General features: G+C 43.5%; 1 protein-coding gene across 4 annotated transcripts in view; it reads left to right on the forward strand.

Moving 5' to 3' along the window:
* Positions 1-137: 137 nt before the first annotated feature.
* Pgant5 (polypeptide N-acetylgalactosaminyltransferase 5) overlaps positions 138-22,847 on the forward strand; it is a 38,115-nt gene continuing 15,405 nt past the window's right edge. Inside the window, exon 1 of one of the 4 annotated variants that reach the window (XM_076798328.1) lies at positions 138-477. The gene's annotated coding sequence lies outside the window, so the exon portion shown is untranslated. Of the gene's footprint in view, positions 478-511; positions 938-22,847 lie in introns of those variants that run through there. The other 3 variants (XM_076798327.1, XM_076798325.1, XM_076798326.1) reach the window with 3 other exon arrangements.

Consider the following 22,847-nt stretch of genomic DNA (forward strand, 5'->3'; position numbering starts at 1 on the left):
ACAATTAAATTTTAGTAAATGTTTGTTTTCAATAAATAATAGCTATAGAAGACAATTACAAGTTCATATCGGACTGCGACTTTACCGACCAAGTGAAAGATCGAGGTTAGTTCAAAGAACGGCCACGGATGGCGCTGCAATGGCGATTGGCGAATCAATGGTGGCGAGTCGGCAGTGAATGGGGCGGCCGCAGAACGGTCGGTCCGCGTCCGATAAATCTCGAGGTAGTCGAGGCGGTTCTCGATAGTGCGTGCATCGGCGAGTCGTGGAAAGGGTATCGATAGACGGCATATCCCCACGCACGGCCATCGGGGAGCATAGAAAGTGCTGGTGCTGGTTACGGATGTCGAACAGGTGTCCCCACTTCGCCATCCTAACCTCGGCGATGCTCAGTGGCTCTGCAGTGTCGGATGTACACGTATGTGCGACGCACGGGATGTGCATCTGGAGGTGTTCTCGTTACTAGGTCACAAGAAGGTGTGTATCAATGAGATTTGTAGTAATCGAGCGGCCCGCTGGCGGAAGGCAGTCGTACGCCACGGGAGCGGTACGCGTGTGACAAGGCGAGATATTCCTTCGGCTCGTCTTTTGCATTCAACTCTCGAGAGTGCGTTCGTTCGAATCTTGAATCGTGTCCAGTCGCACCTGGCGCCTCCGGGAGCCTCGCTGCGTGCGTGCAAACCCGCGTCCTGCTTTCCACTCTCATCCAGCTTCACGGATCCTCTTTTTCGGCTCCGATTTCGCCGCGATACGTTCCGTGTGTCCGGGATCCTCCGAGCGTCGAACAGTTACGCGTGTAAGGAATTCCGCGCCGGCATCGTTTATACAGTGTGTACGTCCAGTAACCGATCTCCCGACAGTGAACCTCCGAATTCCGGACCTCTGTGCGGCTCAGCCTTTTCATCTTCACCGTCGATCACGATCCACCGAAGCCTGGGTAAATAGATCCGAGCAAAAATGTTCTTTCCCCGAGTGACACGCGACCGATCTCCCCCGACCATGTGGTGTGCAAGTTAACGGTGCTGCGTGGATAGATGTATGCGTGGTATTCGAGCGTGTCTCTCTCGCTTAACCCTATATACGGGCCTAGCACACCTGGAACAGAGATATGCCTTTATCGCGGAATGTTTTCGGTCGGGGGACAAGGATGATGCATCGACTGTAATTTTTTGTTTCTATTTTTTTTCTATGCAGAAGTTTGTGAAGATAATAGCACGGTGTTTCGTTTTCTTTCTTTCTTTTTTGCCTCGCGAACGGGACCGTTTGATACGTATAGCATGCGTGCGAAGAGCTAACGCGTGGCAAGATTGTTTTCTCGCTTCGCCCACTTTGTGATTCCTCGTGCGCGAGTATATGTGCCGAGTGGAACGAATATGGTGACGTTATTGAGAGCTACATGTTCGAGTGGTCTCTTGTACTCCGAACTAGCAGCTGTCGAAACACAGGCTCGCTACACTACTAGTGAACACTACTTCCACGTATGATCATTGTTGTTGACGGCTCGGATGGATGGTCGAGTCGAAGTGTTAGGTTTCCGAGGAGGAGTAAGATGGATTGGTTCGTGAATACACGCAGAGTTGCTAGTTGACACCGCGTGGTCTTGCACAGTGTTCTTACCAACCAGCAACTATTTAGGTTGTAGCGAAGCGAACCGTTTTGCTTTCAGGAACCTACAAAAATTATTTGTTCGTTTCCTTTTACAAATCGGTGTGCCAGTATTCGATTGGGTTTACGACCCCCTAACTTTGCGGGTTACTGCCATCCCCAACTGTGACCGATACAAAAATGCGGGTGGAATATTTGTTCGCATTACACGTTAGTGTAGCTCGGGATCCGGAGGGTGACACCCCCCGTAGGTTACTGTATTCGCTCCATCCGCAGTACCCGCGTCTCACGTTCGATTCGCCGTGGAACCGGACCCGCGAATTCTGTCTGGTTGGTCTTGTTGCTCTTGGAACCAGTAATCTTACTCCGCCGGGTACGTCGGGGTTCCGTTTAAAGGAATGCGGCACACCTGCTCGTCTTTTACTGTATTCCCAAGGTCCGAACCCCTTCCCCCCTGTTCGAACTTCGTTTCAAAAACTACAATACAAGCAAACCTCGCCAGCTACAGACCTAGTTTATTATACTAATCGTCCAAAAGTCATCTCTACGATTTTAATCGAACATTCTCTGTCATGGTTGATATTCGACATCTAGTTTGAGGGTTAGGGACCCAATTACTGCGGGGGTACCAATTACTGTGATTGTTCATAGCATAATGAATATTAAAAAAAGAGATATTCAATTTTTTCACTGAAATCAGTTAACCCTTCGCACTCGAAGCCATTTTAACTCCAAAACGAAACATTTCTTCCGACCTAGAATATTTCCCTTCTATATATATTTTTTCATGCTATACATACGAAAATGGTGCAATCTACTCGTACGGTACTGAAACGTTTAGTAATTTATTAAATACATACAAATTTAATAATGTAAAAAATATTTTGAATAACGATACAGCAATTTTTAGTGGCGCCTTATAGTCCCCATCCGAGTGCTAAGGGTTAATGTATGTTATACAGGGTGTCCCAAAAATGTATTTCCCTGAAAGGCACGATCCCTGAGGTCATTTGAAGTAACTCTTTCCTTTGGAAAAATGTTCTCCGTGGCTTCGTTAAGGAGTTATCAACGGAAAACACGGACCAATCAGAGCGCGGCTACAGCGGACGGACTTCGGCTCAGCCAATGCCATCGCCACGCTCAGCGGGACTTGTCGCCGTCCGCCATAACCGCGCTCTGGTTGGTCCGCGTTTTTCGTTGATAACTCCTTAACGAAGCCACGGAGGAGATTTTCGCAAAGGGAAAAGTTACTTCAAATGACTTCAGGAATCACCCCTTTCACGGAAGTACAACATTTTTGGGGCTCCAATATTCATTATGCTTTAAAAATAAGTATGACTAATACAGGCACGGTAATTGGTACCCCCACAGTAATTGGGTCCGTTACAATGTTCTAGGTTTGCACAGCCGCCAAAAATAGTGGACACGTTTTTCAATAGCTGAAACACAGAGCGAAAATATTTTCACAAGAATCGAATGGATTTTCGAACGATGATGGCGCCGTACCGGTTTCTTGTCGGTAGAAAATCGAAGATCGGAGATAATTAATATGATATCATTCATAGTTTCGCTATGACTCATCTTTACAACACGTTGCAAAGGCGATTTTATTGATGAAGGAAAGCCGGTTTTCACCGGTCGGGTCTGCGGAATAGACGGCATACTTCGGTAATGATTAATAAAACGAGTGAAAGGTTCCTCGTGAAGTTCGCTCGGGTTGATGAGCGAGTTGACCGACGCGTCGTCCGACCTGCAAGGACACGTGCATCGAGACCCGATCTCGCGTTATGCAGTCACCCGATACCTTCGCCGATTGATACAAAAGAACCTCCTTCGTCGCGCTATTATTCATATTTCATTTATTTTTAATTCGGTATGCGAACATGAGATACTTCGATGTTGACTGGGACATGCCTGTGCGCGCGAGGCACGTGCACGGTAATACTGGGACACTTTTGAAAAGGACAATTGTTTAATATTAGAGCAATTAGTTTACTACAGTTAATATACAGTGACTCGCACTAACATTCGGACGCTCTTAAAAATCGCATAACATTGTCAATTTTGGACTATATTATTTGAATTTTTTAAAAGAAGTTAGCACAATTGGTTTGCTACATAAAGGGAAAAAAATTTTTACAGAAATTGCAATCTGTAGAAATTGCAGAGAAAATACTAAAAGTTGTATTTTGCAACCTTTTTATGTGGACTTACATCGAAAACTTAGAAAGTACGATTTGTAGATCTGTATGAATTATACATATTCTGAGAATTTCATCAAAATCGTTACAACGTTCACCGATTTGGATGAAATATTCAGAATATGTATAATGGATACAAATGTACAAAACGTACATTAGAAATTTTTAATACAAGCCCGCATAAAGAAGTTGCAAAATACAACTTTCAGTACTTTCTCCGCAATTTCGACCAATTGTAATTTTATTCAAACATTCTTTTCACATCATGTAACAAACCAATTGTTCTATCTTCTCAAAAAAAAAAAAAAAAAATTCAAGTAGTATATTCCAATATTGATAAAGTTATGCGATTTTTAAGAGCGTCCGAATATTAGTGGGAGTCACTGTATATGTTACATATCTCTTTTTTAATATTCGTATGCTTTAAAATTATGTCTTATTAATGCAGGCACATTAATTGGCATCCCTCCACGGTAATTGGGCCCCTTGCCCTAGTGAACTCGAGGAGCGGAAAAGCGGAAAATTTATATCGTTCGCGAGCCATTAGCGGGGCGTTTCGTTGAATAAGATGGAGGAGACGGGTTTGGCAGCACTTTCTCCAGAATGCAAAATTTTATGGTCTCTTTCTTGATAGGATGAATGAGATATGGCCGGCGGCGATTCCAGCGGAGCTCTTCTGGCAGCGGTTCTACGGGGACAATAGGCTCGGGAGAACGCGATTACGGCCGAAACACGTGAAAGTCACGATTGTTGCTCGTTACGGAAATGGTATTCGTGGAATCGTATCGGAACGATAATGGACCGATCCGTGGATTTAGTTAAACTGTCATTAACGACGAATGCGCGTACGATTTGCGCGTACCGGGTGGAGTGAAGGTGGGGGGAGAGGTTCATCTACAAGCGAGGCAATTCCATTACGCGGAATACACACCGGGCCAGGGAATTTTCGGAAAATCGCCGTTGCAATACGGCCCGTCGATAAATGAATTTCCGCCGCTTGAGAATTAATGCGGACCCCCCCCCCCTGTACAATTTTGCTAACGGCAAGTTTACACCCCCCTACCAGCCGCGCTGCGATTAGTACGGTTATATTCGAATCGTATAATCGAATCATTTACTTCGCCGCAAGTTACGCGCGCTTTTAGCGCATTCGATTGCCGTGATTGTCATTGGTATTGCGTCACGCGAAAAATATTGTCAATGTTTTTGGCCTGACTAGCTCGTTGTTATGACATTGTCGCATCACGTGTACCGATTAGAACGCTGTTAACGTTGTCGCTAGGTTCGCGTTCGAACACCAAAACGAAAAAATCAAGGCCGGCTTTCTTTCCCGCGCCGCGATCAATATTTTTTCATTTCTATCTATATGTATCGTCGAGACGGATATCTGTGCACAGTTCTTCAAAAATACACTTATCTGCCCCATTTTCATCGGGAATTCTTCCGACGTGAATTACGAAATGTTTCAGAATCGAACCGGTCGATAAGGTATCATCGGCCTACGTGGAGAGATACCAATCTACTTTTTTTTTTTATCGGACGTTAGAAAGTGGAATGCTCGACGTCACTCGAGACTGTATAATTCTGTCTGAATTATTCTTTTTTCGTCCGTCGCGCCCGTCGTGGGAGGGGCCGAAAGTTTCGACCCGACACATACACCAATTACATTACGCGCCACAAACCTGGTAACGCACCTTCGCCTACACCGCTTGTTCCCCTGGTCACGCATTAATTATTCTCGAAGCGGTGAAATGTCGACCGGCCTCATATTTTATGCACTACATCCGACGTTTTCGAGCTCGTCGAATACCTGAATGACGTTCTTTTTTTCTTCTTCTTCTTAGGTCCCCCCCCCCCCCCTCCACCCCGGCCGGCGCCAATGTCGCGTTCGTATCGCGTTCAATTCCACGCGAAGGAATTTTAAACGACCGCGTTAACGGTAATAACATATAACGCGAGCTTATCGTCGCGTGGCCGTCACGAGGTTAAGAACGAACGGAGACGGAAAGTGCGGGACGGAGAACCGTAGACGAGACCGACTCGTTGAGCGGCCTCAAAAAGCCGCGGGAATCAAGGGTCGGCAAACTTCTCCTCTGAAAAGCCCATTTTTTAGGGACGAGATGCTAAATTCAAGCCGCCATTTAACTAGACACTCGACGAAAATGTTCTCTCAAACCCTCCATTGACGGCGGTCGCAACACTGCTTTAATGAATGGAATTATTTACCCTAACCCAGAGCTGTTCAGGGTCTGCCCGTACGGGCAGCGATTTTCTTGCCCTGGGCATACACGGCGGGCACGAAGCCACACCTCTGTGGGCAGGAGGCCACGCCCCCACAGGTAAGGCTGCATGCATTTGTCACAGCTGCGTGGCCTTCCCCCTACTCCGCTAAGTCACTTGCCCACGTAGCGCCCACGGGCATCGGCGGGCGCCCTTGCCCGCTAATAAGAATCTTGAGCAGCTCTAATCTAATCTCTTTCTATTTTCCTGCTAAAGAGAAGAACAGTAAAAACGATTCTTTTCCAATCCTCTGTGCTCCTTTGTTATTTATTCATTATGGTACAGCATTACCGTAATAAATGACCAGGCATTGACGTAATTCGAAACATTGTTCTTGCGAATGAAATTACTTTGTCCCAGTTTCTATTTTCATACCTGATATAAGGGAACAATAAGGAGACAACCCTTCCTTCAGTTTCCAAGTATTTTTTATTATTTATTCAGTGTGCTTGATATTGTAGAAGCAAATTGAAATCAGAACACTGAAATAATATTGCAACGAATGGAATTATTTACTCTAACCTCTGTTGTTTTACTTTCCAATAAAAATAAGAGAACAAATAGTAGAGGAATCCTTTCCCCGGTTCTCTATGTATCTTCATTATCGTCATGATTCACACATTATACATAGTGTGTTAGTATTGCAAATGTTGTCTCTATTATATCACGGTGCTGTATCTTAACCAACACAGCGGTGAGATAAACTGTAAAACTTCTAGGTTAGGAAACGGCACATTTACATAGCTTATATTTGTCGTAGACGAACGATTTGTTTAATGCACGGTGTCATTATTTTCATCATTTGAAAAGTATATATGGTCTAAGCACAGACGAGGTATAAGGATAGACCTATCATCTTATGGGACTTCATGTCTCATGCTCTGAAATATCGACTGTTTAAAAAATCAGAGGTTTTTCGAATTATTCGTTTATTTTCTCGTATTCGCGAGACTGCAGTGACTATATATAGCTATTTTCGATTTTAATTCCTATCTCTGAGGATGCTTTCAGCAAATTTCAGTTCTAATTAATGTAGTTACGTGACCCCAAAAATACATTGGATGATAGGTCTATCCTATACCTCGTCTGTGGTCTAAGTTTGAAAACGTGGAAGATGAATTCGTAATTGCCGCGCTGTCCCCCCTCCCTACGCCAAAATTCAAATCGAACAAAGCACAGTCGACTTTGAGGTTAGAAACCATCTTCAGGTGTTTTTCTCTGCGGGTTACGTTTGAATAGCGACGAGCACAATGGGACCAAGTGAAAATACCTAGAAAAATGAAGCTATTAGCCCGAGTCCTACATTCGCTTAGTAATTGGACGATAAGAGGTGAGTGGTTGGTTTTCGCGCGCATTTCAAGCGTTATCTGTAACGAGCGATTTCTCTGAAGGCCTGGGTTAGGTTAGCGTAATTGAGACTTGCGTTTCACCGGTAGCTCGTCGTAACACGCGTCCGCGATTACCTATATACGCACGCATTAACTGTCTTCGACCGTTTGATATCTTTTTTCCCTCCTGGCTGCTTTGTTTCGATACCCCGGGGGCTCGGATGAAATTTCAACGAAAACATTGGACACAGCGCTTCGGGTAAAATAATATTTGACGTGAAAAGCGAATAAAATATTCTTTATTATGGGAACGGTTCGATCGAATCGTGTCTTCAATATTTTTGTCACAATAGGGTACTTCGTTTTTCAAGTTAAACGGTTTAGCATTGAATGGGTTCTACACTATTGAAATAATATTCTATGCAGACTGCAGGTTATCGGCTTTTGTGAGTGAAACCTTTAAAGACCACTCCTGACGCTTTAACGAAAATTATTCACGACATTCTTCGGCATGCTCGTCCTTTCTTGTAATTCTTTCCTTATAATCGAATTGCTCGATTTTTATCCGGGGATCTATTTTAAATCTAACCTACATCGAGGTTTTTGAAGTTCACGAGGAGAAGCACATAACGACTGCGCTGGTCAAATGTCCCGGAAGCGATCATAGCTTTAGGAATATCTGAATCGAAAATCAATGTTACCACAAACGTTCTTTTGAACGAATTGGGAGGATTAATTACTAAAATCTATTTTTCATCGACCGATGAAATACTGTATACCCGGACGCATAATTAATTTACTAATATTGTGCAGCGAGTACCAAAATTGATTTTATCTATTTCGCGTCAGGGATTCGACCTGATGCAATATTCGCGATCGTAAATTCGCTAATGAACGCATGGGAAGACCGCGACAGCCAAATTTACCGGAAGTGGTGCGCAGCGTTTGCGACACGGCAAAATTGAAAAACCGTTTTTCACAATTAGCGCGAAATAGGAGCGCGGCAGAGTCTTTCGCGGAATAATATATAGATAATTACGGGGAGAATTTAATTGAGTCCGCGGCCTGGCGGAAAATAAATGTTCGCGGGCGTACAATTAAGCGGATTTTTTTTTCACGGACGCGAACCAGGCGAAACTGTATACAGCAGTGCTCGTTTAAATTTGCGAAGTTTGGGACCTGGAAGTCAAATTTTTGCGTTACTGTTCGAGGATTCGATTCGAGATAAACGCGTCGAGTATCGGCTTTCGAGACTTCAAAAGGAAATTAGATATAAACAAACTTTCAAATTCAGAAATTTTCGTCGTGTATTCTCAAATCTGGCACTAATAGATTGTTCAGATTCTTCCGATTAAAATGAGTCCAAACACGACATAAATCGGTCTACTTTTACAGATTTCATATACAGCAATCATGCGTATGCTCCTAATTTTGTTATTTACATCAGGTCTGTAAAACTAGTCCGATTTGCGTCGTGTTTGGACTCATTTTAATCGGAAAAATCTCAACAATCCATTACGCTTGAAAAGGCAAGACAAAAATTAAAAATTAAATTTTAAAAAATTAATTAATTTGATTTTAAATTTTAAAATTTTTTGTCTACTTTCCTCTGGTAATTTTAGTCTTTTTCCTCGTCTATCGAGATAAGGCTCCGCAGTGCTCGTGGCGTTGCACGTTCGGAGAGCCGTGCAAATTTAAGCGTAACAGATTTTGCAAATTGAATCGAGCACTACGGTATACGTATTGATCAATTCGCACGCGTTTCCGGCCGCGCAACGGATTGTTAATTTATTTCGCGTTACCCGGAAAAACTCGATGCCGGTTTTGTGACCCGTATAAAGCGGTGCGTAATAACGGTATTCGCGCGATCTTCATTGTATCGCCGGTATTGTCGGCCACCGTTCGCATAATTGGGGCTGCCGGCCGGCATCGTGAATGTTGAAAACAGCGATAAGAAGTTGTAGATAGTGCTCGCGATAATGGTGGAAAATCGGCGGTCCCCTCTCTCCTTCGGGTTCTCCACATTTTAGCGAAATTTCGAAAATTTGCATGAAGATATACATAAAGTGACGACGATTACTAGACTGGGGGTTTTATGCATTTATGGCAAAACAAAATAGGTGGCATACAAAAGTGTGCAGATAACACAAGAATTTATGAATAGGAATACATTTTTTACGTAATCTACTGATTACAGCGACTAACAAAAGTAGGGGTCAACTGCTTATCTTCTACATGTTTACCGTACGGTGTAATAAACAAGTAACAAATTCTAAATTGCATGTAATTAATGTTGATACTCTAGCAAATATCATTTCGCATGGATTAAATTGGTTTTACTATTGTTTTTAGAATATTAGAAGACGAAAGAGAAGTTTTGTTAGTGCTGAACAAAATTTTCTCTTTTATTTTTTTCACTAGCAAAATTTTATTATATTTGCGTAGAGTTGTGTAGAGTGTTTTGTTTTTCAGCTGCTCTTGCATTCGTTGATTGTTTCACAGTCGAATAAGCCGCGTGTAAAAATTCCTGGAACGCAGAAAGCTGTGTTTGAGCTGCACAAAGTAATTACAGCAGTTATCCAACTGGATTTTTCGCAATTGTACATGGCATTAATATTAAACCTAACGCGGTTGCATTCTTTGGGTCTTTTCCAGTCTCATTTTCAAAGCTGGTTTCATCTTCGAGAAAGGCACAACGTGATTGGTCCGCGGCGGAAGCGTGAGGAATATCGCGGTAGAAGGGGAAACTAGAGTGGGGGAACGAGTCTTGATCTGGCAACTCTGGACCTATGTCACAGCCAGTGTCGCCAGATCAAGACTTGTTCCCCCACCCTAACTTCCCCTTCTACCGTGCTATTCCCTCATGCTTCTGCCGTGTCACGTGACGTGTTTCGTCTCTGTCGAAGCGGAGAAGGGGAACTTTCTTCCCCTCCATTCGTGCTCCCTCCCCTCATCTGGCGACACTGGCCCGAGGATTGTGCTTAGATCGAGACTTCACTGTATTATTATTATTAGATATGCAATCCTAAGGTCGTTAATACGTGAGTGCTCGAAAGATTAAACGTGCTCGACTGTTTCAGATAACGGGGAGCTTAAAAGTTCTTCAACTTCAATGCCGTGTATCTCGGCAACCATTTAGTACCTTTAAAAAGCTCAAGCTGCATTCGACGCGGCGATCTATACAGAACAAGTCTACCACAGCAGGAGAAGCCGGGTGTATCGAATTTTGGTCGTGTTTTCGCGAAACCGCGGCACCGTGCAGCGACAGGATTTATTCGCGCGCGGCGCGTCGATACAGTCGTTCGCGCGCGGCGAAATCAGCCATAAAGCCGATCCGTTGCAACGCGGAATGCATTACGGGAGCGTCCTCGTACACCGCGCCCCACGTTATCGTCTTGCGAGCGTAATTGACTCGCCGGAATGATTTAATTTCTCGCTGGGTCCCGTCCGTAGTCCATTGTTCCGCGCGCGGTTCAAAACCGCTGGTTTCTGCTTCTCGCCTAGGATCTACGGGATCGCCCGCTGATTTACCGGCGAAGGAAACCGGAGAAAACTTCCGAAACTGACGAAAATAACTCGCGGCCCGACGTTATCATCGATCGCCGTCTGTATCGCCGCGAAAACAATGTTCCAGGAAACTTCCCTGCTGATCTTTAACTATTCAATGCGGGCAAAACATCGTTTTCACGGATTCGGCGCGTTCAAACGATCCTCCGGTTCTGCTCCGCGTATCGATAAGTAACCGGAGGCGGTCCGGTACTTATTAGCACATCGTTATCTCGACTGGAAATATGAAAAAACTTTATTGGTCAATGTTTTTCAGTACAAAGAGGACCACGATAACAGTTCCTTTGTAGATGAAAAAGTTTCGGTGATTTCAAGGTGACCTTCATTTCTCAAAATAGAAACATATATTTTTCTATGAACTATTCGATGCAGCTCGTGATTCTCTGTGAAAAATTGACCTATGTACGTCGAAAATATCTTGGTTCAAGAGATCTTTCAACTCTAGTTTTTTCGAATTCTGTAGATTTTATTTCCCGGCGATTGATAAACTCGAAAATATGGTCACGGTTTGTAATTAGTTGCTCGCGCCTGTTTACAAGGAAAAGGAAAGAAACTCGAGGAAAGTCAGGTGAACTCTTCTTATGGGAAACGAGGCGTCGTATTGAGAACAGTTCGGTAAACAGGCCTATCTTATCGTTTCTGTGTAAATTCAACAGAAATCACATCGTTTCCGGCGTAACCGCAGTAACTGCCGCACCCAGTGTACACAGTGCTCGAATAATTCTTGCCATTCTGCCCGCAGACCGGCCCGTATAGTGATCGAACGAAACTTCCTAGATGGACAACACTATGCACTTCGTTTATCGAACCGAACGGCTTTTTAGATCGACCGTGCACACGATTCGTTCGACGGAAAGCACACACAGATGAAGATGCGCTTAATGAATTCCAATGCAAGCATGCAGTTTATGGAAGCAATCAAGAAAATACTGCTGATGGCATTTCCTTGTTCTGGCCTTAAAATGAAACGAGAGGATCTGACGAAGCTGAAACGCGCGCGTTCGCGATCGTCAAGAATCGTGGCATACAATTGCAGTATCGTTTTATAATCGCATTTCTCGAGTTTTCTCCTATATTGTGCTATTAAAAAATTCCAGTGATAAATTGGCATAGACTGGTAAATCGAGAGAATTTATTTTTACACAGTTCATAGCTGTATGATGAAGATCTAGCAAGCTTAGGGGTGGAATTAGTATTTGGAACATTTTTTACTCTTCCAGTACCGGAGTATGCACGACAGAGACGTTACGTCACGTGACCGGGCTGGATGCATGGGGAACAAATCTTTATCTGGCGACTCTGCTTCTGAATAAAAAAATTGTAAAGAAGACTAATCCTTATATTAAAGTGAAATCAATTAAAACACGATTAAGATTTTGATAGCGAGGAGGAAACGACTGGGACAAATGCAAAGATGATCTACGGTTTATTTCAATCTCTGCGAGAGAACTTTAAGAATCACGGATCCAATATCAGAGGAACATCTCCTAAATAAAATTTAAACAAACGCAGAGAACTTCTCCGAGTCGCAATTATACTTCGCGAAGCTTTGCCAGAGATCGCGTACTACACGAAATTATTTGGCCCGGTGTAAATCAATAAGGAGTTCTCCAGAATTTATGGGACGGCCGAATGCTGCATACCGGGTGTCCGAGAAGTAGCGCCGACTGCTCTGAATAAAATCTGTCGTCGAAACGGAGGAGTGGGACAGCGGGATGGAAAAGTTTCCGTCGGGATTTCGTTACGGAACACGGTTTCCACGCTGCGGAATTTTGATCGGATCTCCGCGCGCGCGGTGCCGTTCGCGCGTGTTTGCCAAATGTTTGAGCAGGATTTCGCGGTCTGGAACCTCAGCTGCGCACACAACAACAGGTACACCACTTACGGTAGCGCCTCAATTAACAGAATAAACAACCCCCGTTCTAACAGGATTAATCAAGATTGCGGGAATCCGACCTGCTCCGCGGGATTTTTCAATTTTCATTCTTGCGAACGCCGCCTTCTCCCATTGTTCTTTGCATTACCCTGCAACCGTGAATCAGGGTTCGAGAAACATCAATTTTGGAGAGAAGACCGACGCTAATTGGAATAGTTGGAAAAGTTTCGTGAAACACGGTGGAAAAATGTGTTTGTCCTGTATCGCAAGCAGCGATTAATGAAAAATGCGCAAACGCAGAACGTTATAAGCCAAATTGGTTTTTCAGGCGAGGTAGAAATTTTATTAAAAATTATCGGCCGTTCGCGGAACCGTTTTTAATAGGTCTGGTGCGCGTTATCAGCCAGCCAACACGATGCGCGAGGCAACCGGCAGCGAAATCGTGGAACGAGAGGAATAAGACGAGCCGAAACGGAAATTCCAATAATTCGTCTTGCTGGAGGCGTAGATAAGATCGTCCTCTGCCGCAGGACGACCGGGAATCGACGAAACGTCACGATGGCAGAGGGAAAACAATTCCCTTAACCATTACCAATGGCGGGCGTCCTTTTAATTCTCTCGCCGTAGTGGTCCGCAATCGAACGCGACGCTATTGACGCAGAATCGACATACCGACCGAAACAAAGTGGCGCATCGCTTCGTTTTACGAGTGCACGGGCACGTTGCCGAGCCTTCGGATCGTTGCACCCCGGCGATTTGTTTAGTAATTCTCTCTGTCTTTTCTCTTTTCTCTTTCCGTGCCTCTCTCTTTCTGGAAAAAACGACGAAACGCCACACAGCGGTAACGTTTGGCTATTTTTGGGTCAAACTCGCGCAGCACCTGATAGAATTAAGATACAGAGATGAAATTTCGTGCAAACTGTCGCTGCAATGTTGCGGAATGTGGGAAACATTCTCGTTACACTTCCTCTAGCTTCCTCTTTCTGGAAAAAACAACCGAACGCCACGCAGCGGTAACATTTGGCCATTATTTGGGTCAAAATCGCTCAGCTCCTGATAGAATTAAGATAGAGCGATGAATTTCTCAGCAAGTGCTATTGAAATATCGCGCAACAAGATGTACATAACAATTTTTTAAAGAAGCATAATTTTGTACATGAAAAAAAATCGTCGAACTTCCCTCATTTCGCGACCGTTCAAAGAGTTCTATCACAAGCTCCCCTTTTATCTCGAATAAATCATTCAGTGGCAATTTTATTTTGCCATAAAAGTGACCAAACATTCCCACGGTATGCTCCTTAACATCAAACTTACCGAGCGTTAACAAATACCTGGCACGTATTGCATTATATGTATGACAAGATGTATGCTTGATTTAAGAAATTCTTTTTTCCAACAATTTTGAGATAACACGAGACCGGTCGTTTGGGGCTAGGTTTAGCGTTAAATTTGTCAAAAGCTTTTATTTTGCCGCAAAACTGACCAAAGGTATTCATCGCGGTGCCTTTGCGGCGCGGCGGAATGATCATCGAGTCGAGAGCGCGCGATCTCGCGCAGAAAACTCTGTCGCGAATTCCGAGTCGCATCCAGCGCACGGCTTCGCTTTGCCCGGCAGCCGTTTCTTCGGAATACAAACGGCGAGTTATAGTTCGCGAAGCGATGTATCGCGTGACGTCGGCGTCGCCGTCGTCGCCGCCGCCGACGCCGCCGCCGCGAAGCCGAAACCGCTTTGTAAAATCCATAACGCGGCGACTCGAGGCGTTTTGTACGTGTTTTCCGGGCGGAAGTTATTGCCGCGAGCTTCGAGACACGCGCGAAACTCGCGGATCCGTGTGGCGAAAGACTTATGTCTCGAGAATGGTGTGCGCCGCATCCATCATCGCGGAAACCGGACCCGAGGAGGCGGAAGCGACGATGTTATTAAATTCGGGTTTTCGCGGGGCCTCGCCTACCCGGCGTGCTCCATTATTTGCAGTTTCGTTAGAACGATTGGTGACGGCCGGAGAACTGAAATTAAATACGGCAAGGGACATTCTCTCGGAGCCGGTACCGCGAGGATTGATAATTAGAAACGTATAAAACGCGAAGTTAATTAAGATTTAAGAGTCGTTCTGTTTCTCGTTCCCCGCGGCGAGCGATAGAAATTTGTAATTGGTTCTCCGTTTTCTTGTTTGTAATTTGTGCAGGAGATTCCTTAGCATTTTGTTTCTCTGAAGGAGACGTAAATGTTAACGCTACTGGTTTATTTTGCAACGTCCTAATGTTATAGGAAAGAAGACGAGAGTAAAAATTTACGTCGCCGTCTACGAAGGAAGTTTAACAAATATCCTGCATAAATTTTATTACAAACCAGAAAGCAGAGACTTAATTACAATTTTGTTATTTTTAATACGAAATCGAGCGCGAACCTCTGCAACATCATAATTACATTGCATGCATTTATGGAAAAAATGGGCACACCAGATGCAAAACAGTGAAAACTTTTAATGGAATTAAAAACGCCGTTGCATGATTTCTAACTGATTAAAATGATTGCAAGAGGAAGTAAATGTCTACGCAGACAATTATTATTTTGCATAAAAATTCAAGCAGTCTAATCGTGATGGAATGTAAATTGTTTCTTTTTTAATAGCCAATGCTGATACCGCAAGCATAGTGTGACACGGTATACTAATCACCCTAAGGGACGTAGAATTTTATAGTCACTGTTACCTCCGACTTTTCATGGCCGTTACACATAATCATGCATTTCAAGATCCTTATCATATCGATCGAATTGATTTGCATGTTTATTGAAACGAATGCAGGAACAAGCAAATAAAATCGTTCCTCTTAATGAAATTAACGTAAAGATTGTTTGTCGAAATGGCCGTATGTTTCTTCATTGTTTTAAGGGATGAAGGGATAAGGGATGAAGTTGCATGTGGCTGTTAAAGTTTGTGCAATTAACGAGGCAGGTAACCATTAGCCTCGTAAGACCACTCATTACGGTTCCAATAAAACTAAAATTCACGCCTCTCCCTCCACCGTAGCTGCTCATTTTCCGGATTTAAGTAGGCTGCTAGTTTCACCGTTTGCGACGAATGAGATTCGCTTGGAAGTTTCGGTGCTCCACTCTAAACGTTTTGGAAGTATCAATCTTGTGAATGGCGACCATCTGAGAAACAAGGAGTGCCCAAACGTAACCCTAAATTATGTGGATCCTGAATCATTTTTATCTTATACAAATAATAGGTACAAATATGTCCTTTCTACTAATATCATAAATCTTAACATCTCGGTCTTAAACAAATTGCTTCGATCTAGTTTTCGTGGTCACTGACCGAGAAGAAAATTCGTGTAGTCTCCTCAGTACTATAGCAAAATGACCCGATAATTTAAAAAAAAAAAAAAAGGTTTAATAAATTCACAGAAGTTCATTAAGTTTCAGCTGTTCGCGTCAGGTTGTCCTCTTAACGCTAACCCTACAATTTTATGAAAATCATTTAGTTCAACAGAAACGAGGTATCGGTAGAACTTGACCGTGCAGCATATTAATCTCCGAAAAGTTTCACGTCGTGCCACGTGTTTATGAGACTGACGTATCGAGGTCGCGACCATCGAGGCCCCCCGGTAAAAGAGAAGAAGAAAGTATCCTAAAATCCGGCATCCTAAAAATTTCATTCCCAGCGCGCGACGTTCGTTCGCAAAACGCGAACGTGATCGGATTCCCGCGGTCTCGAAGCCTACATTCGCGCACCGAAGAGTCAGACTCTTATCAATAGCCTTGAGCAGCCCGCGAAAGCCGAACCTTTTACGTCGGACTGAATCACAAAGTACTCGGAGCGAAACTATCACGCGGTGATAACGACAGGTCCGTTTCTTGCGTAGATCGACGGTCTCGACGGTGTCTTAAATTACGTGTCTCGATTGTAGACTCTCAGTGGGAGTTCAGCAAATTTCGTTTCGCATACCTTTCAACGCGAGTGTACGGAGCAAAGTTCCCCCTTCACAACGAGCCCTTAAAAGTTGATCTGCGATTTTTTTTCACGATTTTATTGCACTTTGAGCGAGAACTGTGTCGGCGATGCAGTGATCTATCGTTGAGGCACCAGTGTGACTTTTGGGAGGAGTTTAAAAAATTTTGTTCCGCGTTTCTGTTCGAAAAATCGTGGAGCGACTCGCGGGGGGAAAAACTATGGAGGTCGAGGCTTCAAGTTTTACGAGTCTGGGTAGATTTTACGCAGATCGGACATTTAGTTTAGAATTTTTCGCTTGGATTTTCGCGCGTGCGATTTCAGGTTCCCGGGGAGTAAGGATCTCGCAACGGCCGGTTGCGCCATCGCGGGGGATCGTTAACAATAAATTCGAAATCACCGGTGCCCGAATATCTCGCGGAAGGCATCGTGCCGGGGGTTTCGCAAGCCGGCGGAGAGCAGAGGAACGGTTTCGCGGAGGCAAATTAGCGGAATAATAATGAGCCCGGGAGAGGTGTACCGCCGGCACTTGTGCAAACGAGATACGAGGCCGAAACGCGTGTTGCGAAACCTCCTCGTCCCGCCTCGGCGGAGCTTCCCGGGGACAGATGGGTATCGATGAAAGTACGATTACACGCGGAAGTACACCGGGGACACACCGTTAATAGAAACCTAATCGAAACGCATCGGTGCACTCAAATCGCTGCTCCTTTACGAGGGAGCCCCGCGCCCGCTCGCTCTCAGAAATTTATGCTACGGTATTGTTCACGGGTCGGGTCTTCTGCGCCGAGGCGTCTTCCTTTTTCCTAACCGGAGGGGCAAAGAAAAAGCTTCCGGGCGACGAGCTTGATACACTTCGATTATGCTCGTAGAAGAGCTGCGGAAATTTCTAGTATGGAAATTGCGTGCGGAAAATTGTTGGCTCTACGGTCGATATATCGCAATGATTAAAGCTGCTTCCGAAGCGTTCATACTACTTGCGAAGTACGTTCTCCACTTCATTTTACTTGTTCTGAACAACTAGTTCATACTCCACATCATTCTACTAGTTGTGAACAACTAGTACTTAGTTTACTACTTGTACGTAGTCCACATCATTTCACTAGTTGGTCACAACTAGTACATACTCCACATCATTCTACTAGTTGTAAACAACTAGTACGTAGTCCACATCATTTTACTAGTTGGTCACAAGTAGTACATACTCCATATTCTACTAGTTGTGAACAACTAGCACGTAGTCCAGTTCATTTTACTAGTTGTGAGCAACCAGTACGTTTTGTGCTCCACTTTACAAGTTGCGAACAAGTAGTACATACTCCACATCATTCTACTAGCTGCGAACAAGTAGTACATACTCCACATCATTCTACTAGCTGCGAACAACATATACGTAGTTCACTTCATTTTACTAGCTGTGAACAACTAGTACGTTCTGTACTCCGCTTTACTAATTGGGAACAATTAGTACGTTCTGCACTCCACTTTACTAGTTGTGAACTACTAGTATGTAGTCGACATAATTTTACTAGTTGGTCCTAACTAGTACGTAGTTCACATCATTTTATTAGCTGTGAACAACTAGTACGTTCTGCACCCCGCTTTACTAGTTGGGAGCAATTAGTGCGTTCTGCACTCCACTCTACTAGTTGTGAACTACTAGTATGTAGTCGACATCATTTTACTGGTTGGTCACAACTAGTACGTAGTCCACATCATTTTACTAGTAGGTCACAACTAGTACGTAGTTCACATCATTTTACTAGTTGGTCTCAACTAGCACGTAGTCCACTTCATTTTACCAGTTGTGAGCAACAAGTACGTAGTTCACTTCATTTTACTAGTTGGTCACAACTAGGAGTACATACTCCACATCATTCTACTAGTTGTGAAAAACTAGTATGTAGTCCATATCATTGTAATAGTTGTGAACAACTTGTACGTTGTATGCTTCACTTTACTAATTGTGATCTACTAGTACGTAGTCGACATCATTTTACTAGTAGGTCACAACTAGTACGTAGTCCACATCATTTTACTAGTAGGTCACAACTAGTACGTAGTCCACATCATTTTACTAGTAGGTCACAACTAGTACATACTCCACATCATTTTATTAATTGTGAACAGTCAGTACGCTTTCTACTTCGTATTAGTTGTAAACAACTAGTAAGTACGTAGTGTATACATTGTTTCACTATGTGCGAATGTATATTCCAAACAATAGTTCTCAATTATTAAACATCCAAGTTCTCTAATTTCGTACTTGAGACCTTGAGCTAGATTTATCGCGATGCTTGATCAAACACGGCATGCCAGAGACAGGGACCAGTATTATGCTAAACTCTTATGCTAAACCGATGACCCAGACCTACCCCAACGTTTGAGTCAGCTATAACTCAACGCTCGTGTAATATTTTACCTTATGATGGATCCCAGTCGAACACAATGCTCGACACAGATTTAACTCGATGTTTTATTCACGTCTGCCTCGACGCTTGGGTTTCAGAGCTTCTAAATCTGTAGCTACTCTCCGCGAATGTTACTAATAGAAGCGACGCTAACCACGTGTTCATTTACATTGTCCTTTGTTCGATTTTCCGTGAATCAATCTACTTTAATGCGACGAGGTAAATATGGCCGAAGGTGTGCAATAAGTTTCCTTTGCTAAGAAGAAACTTCAAACGCGTTTGTCTCGAAACGAAGTCCTCAAAGACGGTGCCGGGAATGTCGGATAGATTGCTGCTCCAATCTGCAGGAAATTTTGCAGTAACGTTTCCGAGATTACAATTATGCAGTCTTTGATGAAGCGGTCGAGATTTGTATCGGATGAAATCTCACGAATACATATAAACGGCTTTGTGCTGTTACCGCAAACGATGTTTCGTGGGAAATGGTTTTGGAAAGATGGTTGTCACGTCCTTCTGGTTCAAGATATTCAGTTCAATTTTTCAGCGAATACTAATTAAACATCACAGAATAAGATGCACATATTGATTTTTTGAAGGCAAATAATTTTCTTTGCGAAAGAAATTGTTGAGTTTCCATTATTTTTCAACCGTTCGAGGGATGATCGCAACAGCGATTCAAAACGAACAATCGTTTCGAAAATGGTTGGAGCGGTTCCACTCGATATTCGCTCGTCGCCGAGCAAGATCGAGGCTCGCTTTAATCCGAGGAAAAATGATCTGGAAATTAGCCGGGGCGCGGCGAGAGCCCTCATTAATTCGAGAAGAGTAACGGGCGCACGATCGCGGCCCGGATCGATACTGCGATAGGATCTATGACATCGGGGGATTCTCCGGCCGATATTAATTCAACCGGAGATTTAGTGGAACGATTTTCGTACGAGCCAATCGGAAAAAGTCTCCGCGCCGTCCCTCTATCGGGGAATAGATCCGTACACGCCCGCGCTGGTGTCTGTACGTGTGTGTGTGTGTGCTATCGTCAAAGGACTCCGGGAGCACCAAAGCAATACTTCTCGCATCGTTGCATCTCGCGAATAGAATTTCACGATATTACGTCACGGTAATATCGACGCGGACCGCGTAGCCACCTTGTTCGATTCGCACACGCGACATTTTCTGTCGCCTAACTCACACCAAAACATACTTCGGGGAGTTTACCCAGCGCCGGACGCTTAAGGTTTTCCTTAACAAACATGAAAAAATATTAAACTTCTTTCGCTTCGTTCCGCGGTATTTATGAATTAAGAATATTACAAACCGAGATACAGTTTTTCTTCGCAATTTTTACCTAAAGTTGGCACATTTTTTTCACCGTTTATAATTAATTTTTTTTTCTCTATAAATTACCTAGTATATTAATCCTTCTAACATCTAAAAAAGAAACTTAAGCTGTTCGAACGAATTTTAAAGCTCAGTGAAATGACTGTATATTATAAATAGACTGCGGATTTTATGCATTTATGACAAAAATGGGTAAGGACAATTTAAAGCAGTGGACATATTAAAAAGATTTAATGGCACCAGCGTATTGGTTTCAGCTTAACACTAGAGCTACCGAGCAACAAATGCGGCTGATGTATATTGCTTCGTAACAGTGACAAGACTGTATCCATTCAGACTTCACACAACTTTTGTTGTAATATGTGCTTCAATGAACAAGTTCATTCAAACATTTCTGATGAAAACATTTTTCTAATTTCTGCAACTGTAAAAGAAAAAATTAAGGACCAGTAATTTTGACTGGTTCGGTAGTTCTAGTGTTAATAAAATAATTGAAAGAAGAAAGAAATTTTTATTTCGCTTCTGTGTCTTGCAATCAATGCAAATATTTGTTATTTTGCATAAAGATCCGCAGTCTAATCATATTTAAAGAAATAACGAACCGTGTTCCGCGATTGTCGCATGTTGCATGAAGATCCAGCGATCGTTTCGTGAGTTATTCCGCAGGCAGATGCGTCGCAACCGATTGCGCGGACGTTGAATTACGAAAAGTTTCTCGGAGACAGGGAGGTGGGGGGTAAAAAAAAGGGGGGGAAATCAGTGTTGTAATTAATTTGCATGGCTGTCTGGCGGAGGAAGTTCCCCGAAGCGGTCTGTAAATCCGTGACGCGCTTATCTCTCTTCGAAATTCGGATTAGGGAGGCGCACAGCACTTTCCTAAACAACCGTAATTCCGACTTTACGACTCCGGACTGTAAAATTGTTACGGTTGTCGGCGTGGGCGGCGAAAAGTCTTAACTGTCGCGATAAAACAAGCGACCGACAATGCTGAACGACCGCCGGTCGGGATAATGCTCTTTCTTTCTCTCTCTCTCTCTCTCTCTCTTTCTCCGTACACCTCCGGACTCTCGTTCCGTATGCAATGCGTGCTCTGCGAGTGTTCGCAGCTTTAATTGAAAGTTCTTTTTTGCAATTACATTGTTTGCCACAATGGCTTACGTATTAAGAGCCCGAGACACTTTGAAACCGCGGCGCCTTGTTAACAGGAAACCTACTTCGCCACGCAAACGCAGCTTTGCCAAAATAGAATAGACCTCTTTCTCTCTCTCTCTCTCTCTCTCTCTCTCTCTCTCCGCCTCTCTCTTTCGTCCATTCTTCCATCTCTTTCTCCCTCTCTACTTTCTCTGGAAAAGCTCCTTAATTAACGGGAACCTTATTGAATGGAGGCTTCGGTGAATGGACTTCGTTTAACAACACTCTCCACCGAGGGACGCGAAGAAATCACAGAGAAGTTCGCAATCTCTTTTTAGGCGTGCAAGGTATTTATACGCTGAATTCCGGTGTAACGAGTGCGCTCCGCGCCGTCGGGATCCTATGATGTCGAAAATCAAATCCGCAATTCGTTCGATAATCTTTAATTTTTTCTTTTACAAATTACCAAGTAATCCGTCAAACATCTGGAGTAAACTCGATCAATAATTCACACCCCACTGTCCTTCGATCCCCATCCATCGTCTCCGTATTAGGAATCGTTGAAGTTGATTTTACCCAGGAGATGAGCACAAGAGCTCACGTTAACAATTCTACTGGACTGTCACGAATTTTTGACACCACCAGCTTTCAATAATAGAAGAATTGTTAGTAAAAAGCATGATAACTGGAGTAAACTCGAGCCGTTCCAATTTTGAAAGGGTGACGCTCGTGCGCTGTAGGGGGAGTTCCCCTAGTACCGGACACTTAAGGTTTTTCTTAAATAAATAAAAGAATAAAATATTTCATGTCTTCTATACGATTTTATTTATAACTTAACAGCATTATCAATCAGTAGAAACCAAGAAAAGAAATAATTTTATTCTAACAATTAATTAAAACTTTGATTGAAGTTTGGTATAGAATTTGCACAGTTCGTAAAGTGTCCCCTAGTACCGGACATCACATACATTGAGAATGTAGCTTAAAAATAGTTTCAAAATAATGTACAGCGATCACAAACATAGTTATCTGCACATTCCGGGATATCGGCACAAGCTTCGTGTGCCCAATTTTTGCAGCTAAAACACTGAATCCAGTCTTCTTCATTGTTTTCTAAACAAACCACGCAACGCTTATTTCCCGAATTTTTTATT

This window comes from Halictus rubicundus, chromosome 12 (genome assembly GCF_050948215.1).
Source record: "Halictus rubicundus isolate RS-2024b chromosome 12, iyHalRubi1_principal, whole genome shotgun sequence".
Taxonomy (NCBI): domain Eukaryota; kingdom Metazoa; phylum Arthropoda; class Insecta; order Hymenoptera; family Halictidae; genus Halictus; species Halictus rubicundus.